A 15,790-nucleotide genomic window follows, 5' to 3' on the forward strand; every position below is an offset into this window, starting at 1 on the left:
ACTGAAGGCAATTTAAGGATTGACTCCAAACCTACCCCTTTTCAGATAATGAAGCCTATTCAGAGAGGTTACACCAACAATTCCCAAAATGCACAGGTCGCTTATAGCAAAAAGACACTTGACACTTTTCTCTGGAGTTTGTTAAATGGCAAAAAGGAACATTAATGGCATTATTATTTTTTTCTATTACAAGACTCCGGACTTAATGGGTCTCTGTTTTGTTAATCACATCTAAATGGGTTTCTTTGGATATTTTCATTACATTCAAATTACACAGAACTAAAACTAGTATTTTCAGTGTCAAAAGCTCAAAGCCTCCCAATAAAATGGTTTGATCCCTGCCAAAGCAAAAATAAAAATAATCAGAATTCTCACATACTAAAATCACATTCTACAACAGACTGGTTCCAAATAGGAAAAGGAGTACGTCATGGCTGTATATTGTTACCCTGCTTATTTTAACTTATATGCAGAGTACGTCATGAGAAACACTGGGCTGGAGGAAGCACAAGCTGGAATCAAGATTGCCGATTGCCGGGAGAAATATCAATGACTTCAGATATGCAGATGACACCACCCTTATGGCAGAAAGTCAAGAAGAACTAAAGAGCCTCTGGATGAAAGTGAAAGAGGAGATTGAAAAAGTTGGCTTAAAGCTCAACATTCAGAAAACTAAGATCATGGCATCTGGTCCCATCACTTCATGGCAGATAGATAGGGAAACAGTGGAAACAGTGTCAGACTTTATTTTTCTGGGCTCCAAAATCACTTCAGATGGCGATTGAAGCCATGAAATTAAAAAACACTTACTCCTTGGAAGGAAAGTTATGACCAACCTAGACAGCATATTAAAAAGCAGAGTCACTGACTGACTGAACTGAAAATCACATTCTAATGATTTTTAAAGGTTGCTTAAGTTATATTTCTAATATTACAAATTATCATTCAGTTCAGTTGCTCAGTTGTGTCTGACTCTTTGAGACCCCATAGATGGTAGCACAGCAGGCTTCCCTGTCCATCACCAACTCCTGGAGCTTGCTCAAACTCATGTCCATCAAGTCGTTGATGCCATCCAACCATCTCATCCTCTGTCGTCCCTTTCTCCTCCTGTCTTCAATTTTTCCCAGCATCAGGATCTTTTCCAATGAGTCAGTTCTTTGCATCAGGGGGCCAAAGTATGGGACCTTCACCATCAATCCTTTCAGTGAATATTTAGCACTGATTTCATTTAGGATGGACTGGTTGGATTTCCTTGCAGTCCAAGGGACTCTCAAGAGTCTTCTCCAATACCACAGTTCAAAAGCATCAATTCTTCAGTGCTTAGACTTCTTCACAGTCCAACTCTCACATCCATACATGACCACTGGAAAAACTACAGCTTTGACTAGATGGACCTTGGTTGACAAAGTAATGTCTCTGCTTTTTAATATGCTATCTAGGTTGGTCATAACTTTCCTTCCAGGGAGTAAGCGTCTTTTAATTTCATAGTTTATCAGCATCATTTTCTATAATACCAAATGAATTTAATGATTGTCTTTTGATCAATATACCAAACTTTACTTACTCTTCCCTTCTGCCTCCTGTGGGTGCTTCACAGTTTTTACTGCTATGAATATTTCCCTGCACTCAACTTTCGATTTGTTAAGTTTCTTTTCAATGAAGGTTTAGGTGGGAGGTTACTGGGATTATTTCAAGAGCATGAGTAAAACATCGTGATACAAGACACGAGAGTGGATACGTAAGGAAATGCCTCACATCTAGTCCCGCGTCATCCCCCCAGTAGTGTGATTTCAGCATGTCACATAGCCCGCCAAAGATTACTTTCTTCTTGTTACAATGATCGTAGACAAACGTTTTGAGCACAACTGTTATTAGTGCAATTTATCAATAAAACACTCTGTCAAGTGGCACAATATGGCAACTGCTGTATTAATGATGTTGAACGTTTCTTTGTGAGTCTTGAAATGTTCCTTTCCTAAAGGGTTGTGGCATTTTCCTTTCCTGTAATCCCCTAGTCCATTCCTTTGTAAAACGTCTGGCTTATGTATGGAACCTAAAACTACACATTAACTTTGCTCTGATTTCGATGTCTCTAATTGTCTCTGATTTTAATCCTTCTTAAATTAATACCATAGGTATCATGTAAGGAAAGAAAAAAGTAATCCATAAAGAGAATGTCTGTCCTGTTGATGGATTGACATTAGATAATATTTTAATGACTACTTTTCAGTCTTCAGAGACCCATTAGAGTCCCCAAGTAACATCATTTCTCTAAACATACGAAGTAAGCATATGATATTGATCCTAGACATATTGCAATTTAGGAAAAAGAAAAGCTTGGACATTTAAAAATCCATGGATACTGTAATCTGTCTCAGAAATCTGGGTTTAAATTCCTTCACCAGTGTCTCTGAATAAGAAGCAAGTAATTAGAGGTGGGGCTTATGGAAAAGAAAAAGATACTAAGCTCAAGCTAAGAGCTGTTTTTCAGTTGCTTACTTGTGTCTGACTCTTTGTGACCCGGTGGACCGCAGCATACCAGACCTCTCTGTCCGTCACTATCTCTCGGAGTTTGCTCAGATTCATGTCTATTGAGTCAGTGATGCCATCCAACCATCTCATCCTCTGTCGTCCCCTTTTCCTCCTGCCTTCAATCTTTCCCAGCATCAGGGTCTTTTCCAGTGAGTCAGCCCTTTGCATCAGGTGGCCGAAGTATTGGAGCGTCAGCATCAACCCTTCCAACGAAGAGTCAGGATTGGTTTCTTTTAGGATTGAAGAGACATACATTCAAAAAAAAAAAAAAAAACACCACATACATCAAGGTATGGGAGAATGAATGTTGTATACATTTTCAGTTTCACTTTGACTTTCTGTTTTTTAGACTGTTACTTTTGTTGACTTTTCCAATTAACCAATTAACTACCAGTATAGTAATACCCCCAAATCAATGTTTAACAAATATTCATTAAATTAAAAAGAAAAAAACCCAGAGAATCTCAAGAGGTGTTCAGCAGTTCTCACTCTATATTTGGAAAAAGTTGGAGCCGCTGTGACAATGAGGAGACATTGTGCTGTATCCATCCCCGGAATCTGAGATCCGCTGTTTGCGATGGCCATTTCAAGAACCACAGCTCCGCGTTGTGAAGGAGCCAGCTTCACTGATTCTCAGAGCAGTGGCCGATGCTGACGTATCCACCTGTGACTGTACGCTGCTTAAACTCAGAGTCATCCTCCCTGGTGTTTTGGTGTTTCTTAAAGTCCATATTTTCTTTAATATCCAAATTACGAAAACTATGAAACCGCATTCCATAAGCTGCAAGAAAGCCATTCTTCCTTTGGATTTCCCTCCCGCAGACCTGTTACACTCTCCCCTGTTGCGTACAGCAGTTGTCCTGATCATGTAGACGTCTCCTGAGCATGTAGACTTCTCCTGAGCATGTAGACCGCTGTCGGACTCTAGCAGATCACTCATGCTCTCTATAACCGGTTTCTCCAGAGCATCAGGCTGTGCAACCAGTTTCTGTCCTCAGTTCAGTTCAGTTGCTCAGTCGTGTCTGATTCTTTGCGACCCCGTGGTTTCTCTCCTAGAGGGACACACATATTTTCCTTAATTCTCCAAGGCGCTAAGACAATTATTTTAAAAGTAACAGAATACACTGAAGATTCAGGAATGAAATAACAAGAATATAGAGGACTACGGCTAGAAGCGGTTACTGTTAGAACACTCAGTGTAGCCATGGCCAGCTCACTCCCACCACAAGAAGATCTCCAGTTGTCTCCACACTCTGGAATACTGGCCCTTAGAATCCCTGTGGTGGAAGTATGAGTGGGATTGTGACCTGGTGTTTATTTTCTTTTAGATGCTATTTTTTATTCTGAGTGTTAGGTTTTTTTACATCAAAACCGAGAGGATGGTACAGAGGTTTCCCATGTATTTCCTGCCTTGATATGTATATGACTTCTCCCATTATTGACATCACGGAACGGTACTATTTTTTTTAATAAAAAATGGTGCATTTTTATAAAATCAAAGATGAAACCTCATTATGACACATCATAATCACTCAAAGTCCATTGTTTAACGTAAGGTTCACTATTCAAGTTGTCCATTCAGTGGGCTTGGACAAATGTATAATCATGTATCCATCATTATAGAATCTCACAGGGTAGTTCCTCTGCCTGAAAAATCCTCTGTGCTCTGCCTCTTCATCCATGGAAACTCATCCATGCCTTCTCCACCTTTCAGTCGTTCAGTCGTGTCCAACTCTTTGCGACCCCATGGACTGCAGCACACCAGGCCTCCCTGTCCATCACCAACTCCCAGAGTTTACTCAAACTCATGTCCATCGAGTTGGTGATGCCATCCAACCATCTCATCCTCTGTCGTCCCCTTCTCCGCCTGCCTTCAATCTTTCCCAGCATCGGGGTCTTTTCCAATGAGTCAGCTCTTCGCATCGGTGGCCAAAGTATTTGTCTCTGTTAATACACAGATGAAATTCTGTCCTGTCTTTTATATACAAGTAAATTTTCACAGAAGTACTTGTTTATTAAACTGTATGGTCACAGTTATTTGTGCTTGCTGGGAGCAGTAGAAAAATGACTTCCACGTTAACCACTAGTTGAATCAGTGTCTTATTTATAAATATAATGACAGGCGCTGTAATTATTTTCCATTGTTGTTGTTACTCGATAGATTAACAACATCTATCGAGTTTTTTGTGGGACTATAAGGCAATTCATACATTTATCTGGAGAATACATATACACACAGTATAGGGTTTCCCTGGCGGCTCAGATGATAAAGAATCTGCCTGCAGTGTGGGAGACCTGGGTTCAATCCCTGGCTTTGATCCCTGGGTCAGGAAAATGCCCTGGAGAAGGAAATGACAATGCACTCCAGTATTCTTGCCTGGGGAATCCCCGTGGACAGAGAAGCCTGGCGGGCTACAGCCCATGGGGTCGCAAAGAGTGAGACACGACTGAGAGACTAAGCTTAGCACATACACCGTGTAACACATACTTACTGATTTTACTCTTACACTTGTAACTTGTAATCCTTTTCATGGTGCAAACTGAGAATAGTTTGTATATTAATATATTTAATGCCCTGTGTCCTTTTCACGGAGTCATTTTGTTTTACAAAAATACAGAAACTTTTGTTCTTTGTAGTCAGCTAAAGCAGAAAATCAGGTCAGCAATCACATGCATAATTACATATCTTTCCCTTCTACCTAAATGTGTACAAAAATATTTATGATCTTAACTTCCAATGGGAAGACATATTCTGCCTCAAGATGCTGAGAAAATGCTCTTTTTTTTTTTTTCCTTTTTAACAATCCCTTTTGGATGGATACACGTTAGTGTCATCTCTTTAAAGAGTTACGTGGAAATGCAGACTGCTTGCAGAGAAAGAGGATGCCACAGAAATCGCCGAGGAAGGTTTGTAACTTGCATATCATGAACAGTGTTGCTGAAGCATATGTTCTCAACGCTTTCCAGTCTATCTTTGGTCAGTACCACGATCTCAGGCATGGAAGATGAATGCTATTAAGATCGGCTCGTCAACTTCAGAAGAATCTCCTCCAGCGATCCTTAGATAGGGGAATGTGAATGGGGCACATTGACATGCCGTCTGTCATTCACTCAAAAATGTTTAAGTACTGCATAATAACTTTTCGTTTCTTTTTTTGCTATACAGTAACTCCTTGTTGCTTCTCCATGTTAAATGGAGCAGTGTGTCCATGTCCATCCCAAACTCCATAACTATCCCTTCCCCCATCCTTCCCCCTGGTGACCATAAGGTTATTACAGAGGATTGAGCAGAGTTCCCTGTGCTGTCCAGCAGGTCCTTCTTGGTTCTCCATGTTAAATGGAGCAGTGTGTCCATGTCCATCCCAAACTCCATAACTATTCCTTCCCCCATCCTTCCCCCTGGTGACCATAAGGTTATTACACAATACTGAGCAGAGTTCCCTGTGCTGGACAGCAGGCCCTTGTTGGTTCTCCATGTTAAATGCAGCAGTGTGTCCATGTCCATCCCAAACTCCTTAAGAATCCCTTCCCCTGCAACTGTTACTTCATTCTTTCAGTGTGTGAATCTCTTTGTGTTTTGTAAGTACATTCATTTGTATCATTCCTTTTTAGATTCCAAGTATAAGGAATGTCATCTGATATTTCTCCTTCTTTGTCTGACTGACCACTCTTAGTATGAGAATTTCTAGGTCCATCCATGTTGAGGCAAATGGCATTATTTCGCAGAATAACTTTTCAGGAATCCTTTCCAGTGTGGAGGATGGAGTGGAGAAACTAGATACATGAGCTGGAAAGGCAGTGGCTCCTTTGATCTTTTCGGGTGATGTGGGGTGCTCCCTTTATTAGGTTGCACCTGTATGACTAGGATCAGGAGCTTACCAGATGTCTGAAAATATGGATAACTTGAAATGGTTCCAAAGATGAGAAACATGAGAGAGAGCTGGGGGAAATCACTCAGTTAAATAAGCAGCACCTGCTGGAACTTCCACATAATTCAGCATTTAAGGTGAATTTACCATGGAGAAAAATGTTCCAAGGTTCAGAAAATAATTACATCTTTGGACAGATATGGTAAAAAAAAATAGAGGGGAAAAAATAAAATTGGGGGAAAAATTAGAATGAGCTCTATTTTGACACAGTTCTGTATTTTGGCATGCTGCCATCATGCGATTGCAGAGTTGCACACAACTTAGGGACTGAACAACAGCAATGTATTTTGAAATTTGTTGGCCTGGCCATAAAGTTCATTTGCGCTTTTCCATAAGATGTTCCAAAACTCAATACTTTCTTGTGTTACCTTTTGGATTATATCTATTCAGAATAATAGGGGACGACAGAGGATGAGATGGCTGGATGGCATCACTGGCTCGATGGACGTGAGTCTGGGTGAACTCCGGGAGCTGGTGATGGACAGGGAGGCCTGGTGTGCTGCAATTCATGGGGTCGCAAAGAGTCGGACATGACTGAGCGACTGAACTGAACTGATTCAGAAAAAGGGCCAGTTGATTTGGAAAAGTGCTTTCAGAAAGCAATTCAGTTTCATGAATCTTTAAATGGAATGAAATATATATATGTCTTTTAGTACATAAATTCTTTTTTTAAATATTTATTTATCTTTGGAGGTGTTGTGTCTTTGTTGCTGTGTGGGCCTTTCTCTAGATGCGCTGAGCAGGGCCTTCTCATCGCAGTGGCTTCTCCTGTTGCTGAGCAGGGAGGGGCTCTTCGGAGCTCAGGCTTCAGTGTTTGTGGCCCCCGGGCCTTATAGCACAGGCTCAGTACTTTCGGTGCTTGGACTTGGCGATGCCATGGTGTGTGGGGTCTTTCAGGGTCAGAGATTGAACCTGCGTCGCCTACACTGGGGTGGATTCCTTACTACTGAGCCAGCAGGGAAGCCTGGAATGAAAAGTATTTTAAAACCACTGCAACACAGTTTAGCTTTAACAGCTTTAATTCATATGTCTGATTTCAGCCTGACTCTTCTTAGGAAAAATAGGAAGCTTCTTGGAGCTGAAGCTCCAATCCTTTAGCCACCTGATGCAAAGAGCTGACTCATCGGAAAAGACCCTGATGCTGGGAAAGATTGAAGGTGGGAGGAGAAGGGCACGACAGAGAAGGAGATGGTTGGGTGGCATCACGCACTCGATAGACATGAGTTCGAGCCAGTTCTGGGAGTTGGTGATGGACAGGGAACCCTTGCATGCTGCAGTCCATGGGGTCACAGAGTTGGACACGACTGAGCAACTGAACTGAACAGATTCTTAGGAAAGTCCAGTCTCACAATTCATAAATAGGCCCAGTATACCTATTCTACGATTATGAATCAATTTCAAGAGTAATTTTAGAGTCAGATTTAGTGATATCTGTGAGAACATTTATGGAGCATGTGGCATGTTAAAGACAAGAAATTATACATTAGGGACAGCTTTCAGCAGAGAGGAAGAATGAGGCATTAGTCACTGCTAATGTTACAGGTGTGATAAAACATGGCCAGAAAATCTCCATATTCATTGGACAATACGTCACACCACATGTAGGGTCTCAATGCTGTAGTTGCTTGAAGTCATTTTTCCTTTAGCCTGGTTGCACATTATGGCCCAGTAGAGTTGTTTGTACAAATGTTGTTGGTGGGGCACCACGCCTAGAGATTCTCACCCAGTGCTGGGGGGTGGAGGGTTGTGGAAGATGGCTTGCTGCTTCCTGAGGCCCCCACAGTTGATGTGAATGCACACCCAGAGCGGAAACTCCTGCCTGGAGTTAGAAATAAAACTGAGGTTCTATCCTCGTCTCTGTTTCTATTTCACTTCCATTAAGATGAGTAAGACCTGGCTTCAAATACATGATATGTTTTTTTTTTTTTTTTTTGCAACATATTTTACTTTCTTTTTCAAGTATTAAAAAAATAATGTTTATTTATTTATGGCTGTGCATGTAAGCTTTCTCTCGTGGTGGTGAGTGGGTTTCTCATTGTGGTGGCTTCTCTCACTGTGGAACGCGGGATCCTGAGTATAGGATCAGTAGTTGTGGCTCCTAGGCCCCAGAACACAGGCTCAGTAGCTGCTGTGCAAGGGCTTAGTTACTGTGCAGCACGTGGGATCTTCCTGGATTGGGGATGGAGCCCACGTGTCCTGCATTGGCCGGCGGATTCTTAACGACTGGACCAGCAGAGAAGTCCCCAGCATAGTTTAGAAGCATCGATAAATGAAGATATTCCCTGAGAAGCGGATTCCACAGTTGTGGTCTAAAAAGAGAAGTTTTAGGCCACCCCCAAGTTAAATTGGGGATATAGGATGTCCCTGGTGGCTCAGATGGTAAAGCATCTGCCTACAGTGCGGGAGACCCAGGTTTGATCCCTGGGTTGGGAAGATCCTCTGGAGAAGGAAATGGCAACCCACTCCAGAACTCTTGCCTGGATAATCCCATGGACGGAGGAGCGTTGTAGGCTACAGTCCATGGGGTTGCAAAGAGTCAGACACGACTGAGCGACTTCACTTCACAAGTTAAATTAATAAAATGGGGATACAATCTCACGAAAAGACTTGGTATTCACTTCCAGCTAAGGATGCCAACTGGCTGGTTCTTGTTCCTTATAAAGTGGCTGGCATGTGATTTGGGGCTGTGATGAAAGGAAATTTGGGTAATATTAAGAGACCAGCCTACTGCTTCATATCAAGCCAGGATCGTAGGAATACTCAGAAGTCAGCAACCATTTAATCAAGTGTGTTAACGCTGATACCGAGGGGGACATCTCTCTGTTGCCTTCCCCTAGTTTAAATGAATGTATGCAGTGATGATCATATAAGTTCACATGTCGATGGAGAGAGCTAGGAGATGCAGTATCAGCTGAACTTGACGGTGTGTCCAGAAATGATAGATGTACGCGACACATAGTCAGGGCAACCCCGGGACCTCGGTGGTACTCCTTCAGGTCTAAGGAGGCACCTCATGCAAATTTATTTGTATACTAATCTATAAATCTATAGCTGTAAGTTTTATTGGTAATCTATAAATTTTATTGACAGATGTATCTATAAGATTTTTTGATAGATGTGTCTATAAGATTTTTTGATAGATGTGTCTGTAAGTTCTATTGATAGATCTAAGTTTTATTGATGTATCTATTAGTTTTATGGATAGATGTATTTGTAAGATTTTTTTTTTTTTTTTTTACGCAACAAGTATTTTCTTTTTTTTTTTTTTTTACTTCAGTTGTAGATACAAATACATTCTATTCCTTATCAGTGTCATGACATCTGCATATTTCTTACTGAATTCTCCAGACTGATAATGATATCTACAAACTCTAGTTATTTTTTTTTGCACATTTTTAATTTTTAATGTCAAGCTTAAAGAAAAGTTCCAAAAATAATACAAATAATATCCATATAACCTCTGCCCAGATTTTGTAAGATTTTTTGATAGATGTATCTATAAGATTTTTTGATAGATGTGTCTGTAAGTTTTATTGATAGATGTATCTAAGTTTTATTGATATATATATTGATATATATATGTATCTATAAGTTTTATTGATAGGTGTGTCTGTAAGTTTTATTGGTAGATGTATCTGTAAGTTCTATTGATAGATGTATCTAAGTTTTATTGATAGATGTATCTGTAGGTTTTATTGATAGATGTATCTGTAAGTTCTATGGATAGATTTATTATCTATTAGTTTTATTGATGTATCTATCAGTTTTATTGATAGATGTATCTATAACTTCTATTGACAGATGTATCTATGAGTTCTATTAGATATATCTGTAAGTTTTATTGATAGATGTATCTGTAAGTTCTATTGATAGATCTATCTATAAGTTCTATTGATAATATATCTGTAAGTTTTATAGATGTATATATGTTTTATTGATAGATGTATCTGTAAGTTCAGTTGATAGATGTATCTGTAAGTTTTATTGATGTATCTGTAAGTTCTATTGATAGATGTATCTATAAGTTCTACGGATAGATTTATCTATTAGTTTTATTGGAGTATCTATCAGTTTTATTGATAGATGTATCTGTAAGTTTTATTGATGTATCTATAAGTTTTATTAATAGATGTATCTGTAAGTTTTATTGATAGATGTATCTGAAACTTCTATTGATAGATGTATCTATAAGTTCTATTGATAACATATCTGTAAGTTTTATCAATGTATCTATAAGTGTTATTGATAGATGTATCTGTTTTATTGATAGATATAAGTTTTATTGATAGATCTATCTGTAAGTTTTATTGATAGATGTATCTAAGTTTTACTGATAGATGTATCTATAAATGTGTACCCTGTACAAATTTAACTATACATTTATTTATCCACCCATCCACTTATTCAGTCATGTGTATTAGCTCATTCTCATACTGGGATTAGTTCCCTATTGCTGCTTGAGCAAATAAATACACATTTAGTAACTTAACACAGCCCACAGTTATCATCTTTCAGGTATGGAGGTCAGAAGTTTGCAGTGGGTCTCCTCGGGCTAAAATCCAGGTATCGGTGGGGGACGGGACAGCATTCTTTCCAGAGGCTCCAGGGAGAGGATCCAGTGCTTTGTCTTTTCCAGTTTCTGGAGGACACCCCCATTGCTAAGCTCGCTGCCCCTCTCTCCACCTTTGAAGCACATCCTTTAATCTCTGCTTCTTACCTCGCATCCCTTTCCCACCTCTGACCGTCCTGCGTCCCTCTCATAAGGGTCCTCGGGATTCCACTGGGCACACCAGATAAGCCAGGATAATTCTCTGTCCAAGGATCCTTAATTTCTTCCCGTCTTCTGAGTCGCTGCATGGTACCATCTGCACAGGTTTCTGAGGTCAGGGCACGGGCATCCCGGAAGAGGCAGAGTTACTGAGGTCAGAGCATGGGCATCCCGGAAGAGGCGGAGTTACTGCGTCTACTACGGTGTTCTGTAGACGCTTGCTAATCAGTTTCTGTATGACAACTGTAGTTTTTACTGGTTGACTTTTAAACTTGCAGTCGCACTCCTTGGTTAATAATCTATGTGGACTGCACGTCCCAGCATTTGTGGTTGATTTATTCGATGAGAGTCTGGAATTATAGGAGGCCATGACTTCTCTCTCATTCCTCTAACCTTGGACCTAAAACCATGTTTCCGGCTTTATATTTGTAAAACTAACATATCCCCTTCTATTTTCTCTTTCTGAAAAGTGTACTAGTATTTTTAGAAAAAAAGAAAATAAAGCACTTGATTGGACAACTAAATTGCTTTTGTCTCAAATTATATATACACGTTATCTTTTAGTTTTATACTCTAGGCGTTTCCCTCTAGGCATTGTTCCGATGAACTATTCCCATCCTTCTATTTTTAATTTTCAACTATTCTTTCTGGCTTTTTCGTTATTTTCCTTTGCACATAAATTTAATCTTTGCTAACGGATGTGGAATGACTAGAATACTGTTGAGCATCAAGTCGGTTGCATTGTCTTCACTAAACCACTTCTTTTTTTTTTTAAATTATTTATTTTAATTGGAGGCTAATTACTTTACAATATTGTAGTGGTTTCACCATACATTGAGCTAAACCCCTTCCCTTTGCTCAAACCACGTGTGAGGTCAGTGTTTAACTCACCAGGCAGTTGGTGTGAGCTCCTGTCGCTGCAGTTCCATGACGTTCTGCTTCCATCTGTTTTCCCTAGTGCAAGTGAGAGCTGTCCAGGCGTTCAGTACAGATGAGCAGGCTTTGTGACCTCTAAGCTTGTTTCGGATTGCACCTCTGAGGGTTCCATTCGATGTCACAGAGCCTCCAAATGGTACAGCAAGAATGTTATTTCCTCTAGGACATCAGGACTCCCCCTAGTGACTCCTCTTCTCCAGGTAGCCTTTCCGCTTGTAAAGAGAAGAGCCCTCGGGGTTTTCCTTGTTTGCTTTCATGCAGGCACGTGGAAGGCAGGTTGAGAAACTGTGAACTTTCCCTCGTAGGCAGCTCTGTCACCCAGCTCCATTTCCCCATCCACTGGCCTGTTCTTTTTTTCCAAGTCTGATCGTCATCGGAGAATGAAACACATGTTGTGGAAGGTGGGTTGGACTGCTCAGTTTCTGACATGAATAAGGTCTTCCAGGATGAGATGGTTGGGTGGCATCACTGACTCCATGGACACGAGTTTGAGCAAGCTCCGGGAGTTGGTGATGGACAGGGAGGCCTGGCACGCTGCGGTCCATGGGGTCGCAGAGTCGGATGCGACTGAGCGACTGAACTGAACTGAGTCCTTACAGAAACCTATTGGCATTAGTTGTTCAGTGTTTAAGCTCATCCACCTTTCTTTCCAGTTATAGATTCCTTCCTGGTTTTTCTTTTTCTTTTTAAATGGGTGTCTGGGAGTGACTTAAGACCTCTGATCCTTCTCCACCCACAATATGGAACAAGAAGATACTGAGAGTGTATGTTTAAATAATTACATTTACAGACACTTATGTTTCCATGAACACATTTTCATGTGTGTACAGGGCAATGTGGTCATCCACAACTGAGACACAGAGAACGTAATTTCCAGAATAACCCCTCATTTCGCTCTTTTTCTTCTCTTGTCAATGAAGAGATTGGATAAGTGGTTGGTGGTATTCCTTCTACACTAATAATATCCCATATCCTTGCCCTCTGCTATAATATAGGGAAACATTCAAGACACAAATCACATATGCCGTGTTTGACATTGGCTTCACAAACAGAAACGCTGAATTACCAATGACAGCCCGTTCCTATGAAATATTTAGATATTATGTGACAGTTACCCTAATCACTTAAAACTTGACGTTATATTCTTGGAATAAGTTTCACAAATAAGAATATAGCCTTCCATCTGAAAGAAGAGAACATAAAATATTTTTGTGTAGACTTTAAGAAATATTCTTTGATTCAGTAAATATGAAAGCACACCTCAAACACGTCTCCTCTTCAGCAGTTTTATTTTAAATATCGGTTGTTTTCACTGTTTTCTGAACTGATGGAAATGGAAGGTTCAGTCCTGCCTAGTGACTCAAGGGCTGGAGAACTATAGACTGTGCCTTCTCTTTTCAAATGTAAGCAAAGAAAGCGCCTCCCAAGACTCTTAAACTTTGGATTTTGCATCCATCGTACTTTCATCAGATACGTTTTGCATCTGATCCCTACTGTGTGCCTAAATTAGATTGGAAATTAAAGAGCAAAGGATGCTCATTGTTGGAAGTTTGAGAAGATAGCAGACGAGCATCAGTGGGGTGTTTTGACCTACGACTCATCACGTCATCCAGGGAACTGCTCATACAAGTAGGTGTAATATGTGAAATAAAAATACAGAAATAATGTGTGAAGGACATGCAGGATAAAAATAAGACATTTCACCTTTCATTTCATCTTATTCATGGGCAGTCTTCACTCTTACCATTTGTTTTGTTTCACAACTTGAGTCCAGCTTTCTTTTTTTCCCGTTTCCCCTTTCTTCCGAAAATGAATCAGTGAAAGAAGAGCAACCGCAGAAAGAAAGAAAAGCACAAATCATCTCGTGCAGGGTGTTCTGTAAACTGGCAGCTTTTCAACTTTACTTCATACTGTGGCTGTGTTCTGAGAAGACTCTCTCCCATCCTTCGGTATTCTTTACGTCCTGCACAAATCCGCCCTCTTGGGGACTCCTCGTATCATAAGGCGTTAAACCGAGGGCTTGAAGGGACACAGTGATGAATCTGGGGCAGATTTTTGCCCTTCACCTGCAGGGGCTGCCAGATGTCTTAGATCAGGAAGCATAGACTGTCCAGGGCCATGTCGCTGGGTGGTGCAAACTCACGATGGAAGAGACACTGAATGCCATGCAAGAGGTTCTCACGTGGCACGTCGCGTCTGGACTGAGCCGTCAAGGATGGACAGCAGCTAGGCAGAAGGCGGGAGGAGAAGGGGACGACACAGGATGAGCTGGTCGGATGGCATCACCGACTTGATGGACATGAGTTTGAGTAGACTCCAGGAGTTGGTGATGGAAAGGGAGGCCTGGCGTGCTGCAGTCCACGGAGTCGAAAAGAGTCAGACACGACCGAGCGACTGAACTGGAGGCACGTGTACCAGTGCCCGCCTGTGCCAAGGCACACATTAGCACGTGCTGCAGAAACAGCACGTTTCTGGCGCTGTTGGATGGGAGCAGAACATCACGAAACTGCAGTGACAGGAACTCACCAGTCCAAGGCACCGGTTTGATTAGAATCAAAACTGTGTGATGTCACAAGAATTAATGACTGAGAGGAAGACGGGAGATGGGTCCTGGAGAACTTGACTTCCAGCAGAGGGTTTCCTACTTTATAAAGGGGGTAATGCTGGTTCCTTTTGTAAAGCTGATTTTATTTCCTTATTGGCTGTGCTGGGTCTTTGCTGCTGCACAGACTCTCCTCCAGTTGGGGCGAGCGGAAGTTGCTGTCTGTTTATGGTTCTCAGGCTTCTCATTGCAGTGGCTTCTGTTGTCGCAGAGCACAGCCTTTAGGGCACACGGACTTCAGTAGTTGCGACACGTGGGCTCAGTGGTTGTGATTCCCGGGCTCCAGTACTCAGGCTCAGTACTTGTGGTACACGGACTTAGCTGTTCCGAAGCATGTGGGATCTTCCCGGACTGGGGATCGAACTTGTATCTCCAGTGTTGGCAGGTGGATTCTTTACCACTGAGCCACCAGGGAAGCCCCCCATGATGATCGCTTATTTTATTTTATATTTTTAAAGCAGCAGCATAGGCTGGTCAGTCCCAGCTGTGTTTTGGGAGGATGAATCTGGTGGTGGATGGGCAGAGGGAGCTCAGACCAGAGGCTGGAGATGAGATGAGAGAAGGAGGAGGTTCTTGCCAAAACGTAGGTGAAAGTCACCCAGCTGAGAATCCAGGAAGGATGAATTTAAGAAACGTGTAGATGGTGCAAGCAGTGTGACTTGTACACTGCGGGAGAAAGGAGGCAGAATCAATCCCCAGATGGACCTTTATTGCCCATTTGTATTGTATGAAAGTCGCTCAGTGTGTCCAACTCTTTGCAACCCCCATGGACTATACAGTCCGTAGAAGTCTCCAGGCCAGAATACTGGAGTGGGGAGCCTTTCCCTTCTCCAGGGGATCTTCCCAACCCAGAGATCAAACTGGGGTCTCCCACATTGCAGGCGGATTCTTGACCAGCTGAGCCACCAGGGAAGCCCAAGAATACTGGAGTGGGTAGCCTATCCCTTCTCCAGCAGATCTTCCCAACCCAGGAATCCATCCAGGGTCTCCTGAATTGCAGGCGATTCTTTACCAGCTGAACCA

The sequence above is a fragment of the Bos mutus genome, chromosome X (genome assembly GCF_027580195.1).
Source record: "Bos mutus isolate GX-2022 chromosome X, NWIPB_WYAK_1.1, whole genome shotgun sequence".
NCBI classification, from domain to species: Eukaryota; Metazoa; Chordata; class Mammalia; order Artiodactyla; family Bovidae; genus Bos; species Bos mutus.